The sequence below is a fragment of the Zingiber officinale genome, chromosome 9B (assembly GCF_018446385.1).
Source record: "Zingiber officinale cultivar Zhangliang chromosome 9B, Zo_v1.1, whole genome shotgun sequence".
NCBI classification, from domain to species: domain Eukaryota; kingdom Viridiplantae; phylum Streptophyta; class Magnoliopsida; order Zingiberales; family Zingiberaceae; genus Zingiber; species Zingiber officinale.
Window position 1 is genome coordinate 79,727,322 of NC_056003.1, and position 6,741 is coordinate 79,734,062.

A 6,741-nucleotide genomic window follows, 5' to 3' on the forward strand; every position below is an offset into this window, starting at 1 on the left:
GTTCATGTCTCGATTCTGGCAGAGTCTGCAGCAGGCCTTGGGCACGCAGCTCTGTTTCAGTACAGCTTTCCATCCGCAGACAGATGGATAGTCAGAGCGGACCATACAAACTCTAAAGGACTTTTTGAAGTCATGTGTATTGGATTTCGGAGGCAGTTGGGAGGACCATTTTCCATTGGTAGAGTTCGCCTACAATAATAGCTTTTATTCGGCTATCCAGATGGCACCGTTTGAAGTGTTGTATGGTAGGCCTTGTCAGACACCCACCCTCTGGGATGAGGTTGGGGAGGCCCAGCTGTTGGGACCTCATAGAGCTCAGCAGGAGGCAGAGTTGGTCCGTACTATCAGACGGAGAATGTCAGAGGCGCAGGACCGCCAGAAGAGTTATGCAGATCGGAGACGCAGACCTTTGGGTCAGATCCTTTTAGTTCATTTTTATATATTCTCTTTTCAATCTACAAATAAGGAAAGATATCAAATCTTTTCTTAATCTTTTTGTAGAAACTAATAAAAGAAATTTTTTAATTTTTAAACTTTCTTTTAAATTATGAACATGATTAAAAAGGAAAGTTTTTACCAAAATTAAAATCAACCTTTTAATCTACAAATAAGGAAAAAGATTTAGCTCTTCTCTTAATCTTTTGTAGAATCTTATAAAAGGAAAGATTTAAATTTTTAAACTCTCTTTTAAATCATGTTATCCACATAAGAAAAATTTTAAAAATAAAAATCCTTTTATTTTAATTTGGGTCGGCCACACCAAGCTTGAACTCAAGCTAGGGCCGGCCACCTTGAAGCACCCATGAACCCAACTTTGGCCGGCCCTAGCTTGGTCTCCAAGCTAACTTGGCCGGCCCCTATGGGATGGGTAAGAAGGTGGGTATAGGTGGGTATAGTACTCTATAATTAAGAGGCTATGATAGGGGCCGAGAGGAGGAATTGGTTTTGGTCTCCCGATAAAATTAAGCATCCCGTGTTCGCCCCGAACACACAACTTAATTTTATCAATAATAATTCATTCCAATAGAGAACTATTATTGAACTACCGCACCAATCCCAAATTACATTTTAGGCTCCTTCTTATTATGAGTGTGTTAGTCTCCCTGTGTTTAAGATAACAAATGTCCACTAATGAAGTAAGTTACTGACAACTCACTTAATTAATATCTAGCTCCAAGAGTAGTACCACTCAACTTCATCATCATGTCGGACTAAGTCCACCTGCAGGGTTTAACATGACAATCCTTATGAGCTCCTCTTGGGGACATTCTCAACCTAGATCACTAGAACACAGTTTTCTTCTATAATCAACAACACATACTATAAGTGATATCATTTCCCAACTTATCGAGCTTATTGATTTATCGTACTTAAATCTCACCCATTGATAAATTAAAGAAATAAATATCAAATATATGTACTTGTTATTATATTAGGATTAAGAGCACACACTTCCATAATAACTGAGGTCTTTGTTCCTTTATAAAGTCAGTATAAAAGAAACTACCTCAAATGGTCCTACTCAATACACTCTAAGTGTAGTAGTGTAATTATATAGTTAAGATAAACTAATACCTAATTACACTACGACCTTCTAATGGTTTGTTCCTTTCCATCTTGGTCGTGGTCGTGCGCTACTGTTTATAATTTATAAGGAACCGATAACATGATCTTCTGTATGTGACACCACACACCATGTTATCTACAATATAAATTAATTGAACAATTACATTTATCATAAATGTAGACATTTGACCAATGTGATTCTTATTTCTAGATAAATGTTTATACCAAAAGCTAAGCTTTTAGTATACATCCTAACATCTGGGTGTGCCACCATGAGAGAGATTATGTCAAGTTTGACTTGACTTGAGAGAAAGAGGAAGAGTCAAGTTTGACTTGAATTTATGCCACATCATTTGTGACTTCGCATTAAGTGGCCAATGATGAGGTGCCACATCATCATGTTTAGCACATGTGTGTGCCACCTCATGGAGGTTACAAATCTCTTTAATGGCCACACTTAATGCAAAATGGGGGTTACACTTTTGTGATAGTGGCCGGCCACTTTTGTGAAGGGAATGAATTCATTTTTCATTCAAGAGTCATTTACATTTTCTTCTTCCTCAAGCTCTCTCCTTGATCTCCCTCTCCTCTCTTGGCCGAACACTATCTAGGTGCTAGCACACCTATTGTTTGGTCTTCTCCACCTAATTAGTTCGTGTGGATATTTCTAGAGAGTTGTCTATTTTGACAACTTAAGATCCGGCATCTCCTTGGACGAGCGGGATACGAAAAAGGGCACGCATCGAAGGTATAAAAGGTTTCCTCTTTGTAAATCTAGTGTAGATCTAGATTAGAAACTTGTACTCGTATTTTTGTTTTATTTCTACTTCGCACGGATCCGGTGGCTTGGGGCTTCGGGGCTTCCGCGATGCGAAAAAGCGATTTTCGCGGTCCGAAAAACCCAACAGCAGCTATCTTTAAAAGTTGTTTTATAACTCTAATTCATTTTTTCCTAACTCCTCACTCTTTTCCCAGATGCCTAGCGAAGCCATAGCTGCGGTTGCTGACCTCCGCTCCACAATCTCCTTAATAGTTCGTCAGAACGGTCATGGTAATCGCCACAGACTCTATCGTTCTAGTTCCAATATTATTTTATGGAACAGTCATGACTCGAATATATATAATTTTTTATTGATTTTATTGGACCAAATCTAATTAAAAATTAAACTAATTAAATTTATTTAGATAAATAATAATAATAAATAAGAAATAAATTTTTATGATTATATAAAATTTATTATATTTTTAAAAATTAAAAATAAAATTTTATTATATTTTAATAAAATAAATCGGTTAGTCCTTAAATATCTATTTGAATTATAAAACTATATTTATTAATTAAAATCTACGTTGGGCTTAAAAGTCGATACTGCCCTAAATCATCGCTGTCTGCCGTCGCTTGTTCTTCCCACCACTTTCATCCCCGCGCTCGTGAACAGCCCGATTAGGCCACGCCGAAGAGCGCTTCCGACGTCGTCCTTCATCCTCCATTTCGAATAGTAGTGACGCAGTCAAGACTATAATTCTCCTTCGCTACTCACTTTGAGACCACACGAGGCTCTTCCCTTCCATTTCTCTTCCTTCTCCCTTCACCTCCCAACCATCTCACATGGCCTCATAGCCGCTAGGACCCCATCATCCGCTGGAGCATGACACCTTCCATACTACCGCTGCTCTTCCCTGGAGCTCTCAGGTGGGTGAGGACAAGGTATTGTCCTCTTGATCCTCCTTTTTTTATTTGCCCCCCTTCGTAATTCTTCACCTTTTCTACCGTTGGTTTTCCTACTTCCAGTTGTTGCTATTCCAGCCACTACCTCCGTGTTGGAGGCAAAGGACCAGTCCTCCGGCCCGAAAATAGTAATGGGAGTTATTCCGCGTCACCTGTGACCAGATGGAGGAGTTCGTCGAGTCGATGACTCCGAGTGTCTCGTAGACGAGGCCACGAAATCAGCTCCTTCAAAACCTGGGAGCCTCAACGCCACCCCTGGGATCTTGCCGATTAGTGCCATTCGACTTGAGCAGATGAGCATGGCTATCTGATGGCTAGTTATTGAACTCCAGCATGGCTCGGGTGTCACCGTAGCACATGCCCATACCTTCGTCCCATTTGATGCCAAGTTTTCTAAGGACGTCGGAAAATAGGTGTGTGTGATCCCTTGTCATCTATTTATGGAACTGTTATTGGTTTAAGAAGATATCATACTCTACCCTTGTTGTTCTTATCTGTGGATCTAAAGTGAAATTTGTTTTTTGTTTCCCCTTTGCAATAAGTTTGCTAAGGACGCCAGACAATAGGTGTGTGTGATCCCTTGTCATCTATTTATGGAACTGTTATTGGTTGCAAAAGATACCACAGTCAACTCTTGTTGTAATCTGTGGATCTAAAGTGGAATTTATTTTCTGTTTCCCCTTTGCAATAGATTTGCTGAGAGGTAGAGTCCTTAGGGGAGATATCTTCCTATGTGCTTTAACTAATTTACTTTAGGAATAATCTTTTTATTATATCTTGTTGATAATGTTGTATAGTTCGCACTAGTATTATCTTTCCAAGTGAGATTCTCAGCCAATTTGTAGTTGTGTATTGGATGTTCAGGCAACTTGAATTTCATTAGATAAACTTAATTGTGTTATATTACCGGTCTACTTATTCTTACCCCTCAATTAGTTATTGTATGGAAAATATAACTAGTCCAATATTTGCATGATGTATTCCATGCCCACTTGATTGTATCATTCCTGAGATGTGGTTGGTTGACATCAGCAAGATTATTGTTACATTGAAAAAAATCATACATGAAGAAGATCCTTGATGAGGGTTCACCAAATTGGTGTTTGTTAAGAATTTGTTGAGTAGTAGCTTGGGGATATCTAGGTGGTTCTTCTAGGTTGGTGACTACGTAGAACTACCATTTATGTGTAACATAATTACTTTTGAAATATTCCATCATTGAAGTTCCTTTGTTCTATTCTGCATATCACCATTTGCCAATGGAAGTTACTCATTATATTCCTTCAAGTTCTTTATCTGTCCGGATTTTGTGTTATAGTAGTTGATGTCCGTCACAAGGTGGGCATCAAGAGCTAGTCTTTTCTTGATTAGGTTGATAGTGGTTTAATCATTGAGATTTTTTTTTGTTACATAATGCTAGAAAAATTTAGTTGCTATCAGGTTCCAACTCTAAGATATGCACTGTTTGCCTAAATAATTAAGATATTCACCAATGATGGAAGAATACAATTTATTTGTTAGCCCACTTGATCTAATTGTTTAATTTTTTTTTATTCATGATCATATATAGCTATGCTTGAGGACATGAAGAAAACCCCTACCTATGTTTAACAAAAGCCAAGTACTCTCAAGAAGAAATTGATGAAGTACACTCCGAGATAGCTGAATACATACAAGATTATATTTATGAATAGGTATATACTTAAGTCTATGTGTGTGTTTTTGTTACTCCTTTTACCATGTAGTTACAAAGAAATGGAGATTCATGTCTTATGATTTATTATATTCTGTATATATGGAATTTGCCATATTTATGTTGATAAATTTGTGAAGATGGAAATGGTGAGGCACATCATAGTGGACTCAGAGCTGCATTATCCAGCTACTTGTAATGCAATGGTAATTCAAGTTTACTTTTATTTTTTTTGTCAATGCTATAAGTACATTAGCACTAATTACGTGTTTCTTTTCTTTAGTACATTATGAATAATTTTTAATATATATATATATATATATATATATATATATATATTTATTTATTTATTTATTTGGGTAGTAGTCCTCAAGGGTACAGGGAAGAAGGTCGGAAAGCCAAAAACAATGGAGACTTCAACAGATTAAGGAGCAATGGGAGCTACAGTGTCACCTCTTCACCAACATCTAAGCAAAAATTTCATGTTGTTGTATTACTCTACCTTTGTTTTATTAGTGTCATTACTTGTTATTATGCGTCGATTGCATATAAATTTTGTTTCAGAATGTTGAAAATATTATTTTCCAACGTTGGAAAATTGTATATTAAATTTTATTTTTGAATTTTATATTTTAAATAATTTATAACAGTAGAAAATTTTATTTTTTTTGTTTTTTATTTGAAAAAAGACAACGATTTTTTACCGTTGTAAAACTAATGTCTTTGCCTTCAAAGACAATATTTTTTAACTGTTGTCTTTGAGTACCCCCTTTAACAACACAGTCTTTAACAACAGTTTAAAAGGGGCTACGACAATGGTGAAAAACTATTGTTGTTAAACCTTTTTCTTGTAGTGTACTCTTGGAGCTAAATATTAATTAAGTGAGTTGTCAGTAACTTATTTAATTAATGGACATTTGATATCTTAAACACAGGGAGATTAATGCACTCATGATAAGAAGGAGGCCATAATATAATTTGAGATTGGTGCGGTAGTTCAATAATAACTCTTTAGTGGTATGAGTTATTATTGATGAACTTGAGTTAGGTGTTCGGGGCGAACACAGGAAGCTCAAGCTCATCGAGAGACCAAAACCAATTTCCTCTCTCGGTCCCTGTTGTAGCCTCTATAAATCCTTGTATCCATAAAGTCCACTTCTTACCCAAGTAATGGGTCGGCCACATCCTTGCTTGGTGCAAGGGGGTCGGCCAAGAATGGGCTTGGAAGCCAAGAGGTGGCTGGCCAAGCTTGGTGCCCAAGCTAGGGGCCGACCACTAGAAAAGGAAAAGGAAGTTTTTGTTTTTAAAACAAAATTTTGTTAAAATCTTTCCTTATTTGTAGTTATCTACAATGGTTAAAAGAGAGATTTTATTTTGTTAAAATCTTTCCTGTTTTATAGTTATCTACAATATTTAAAAGAAAGATTTTAATTTTCCTTTTTTAGTCATCCACGTGGTTTTAAAAGAGAGTTTTAAATTTTTAAAATCTTTCCTTTTATAGCTATCTACAAAGGATTAAAGAAAGATTTTAATTTTATTAAAATCTTTCCTTATTTGTAGTTATCTATAATTTTTAAAAGAAATATTTTAATTTTTGATAAAACTTTCCTTTTTTGTAACCATGATTTTGTTAGTTAGAGCCCTAGAGCCAATCATTTTTTATGATTGTATGGACTCATGTATATCATATTCTTGTATATTAATAAAGGCATTTGTTTGGTTATTATACTTATTTGTATTAGTGCCAAATAGA

General features: G+C 36.0%; 1 long non-coding RNA gene across 1 annotated transcript; it reads left to right on the plus strand.

Annotated features, from left to right (window-relative positions):
- Nucleotides 1-2,970: 2,970 nt before the first annotated feature.
- LOC122025367 lies at nt 2,971-5,429 on the plus strand. Its single transcript, XR_006123677.1, has 5 exons — nt 2,971-3,259; nt 3,359-3,708; nt 4,866-4,989; nt 5,129-5,194; nt 5,355-5,429. It is a non-coding gene; the product is annotated as an uncharacterized LOC122025367 (long non-coding RNA).
- The last annotated feature ends 1,312 nt before the right edge of the window (nt 5,430-6,741 follow it).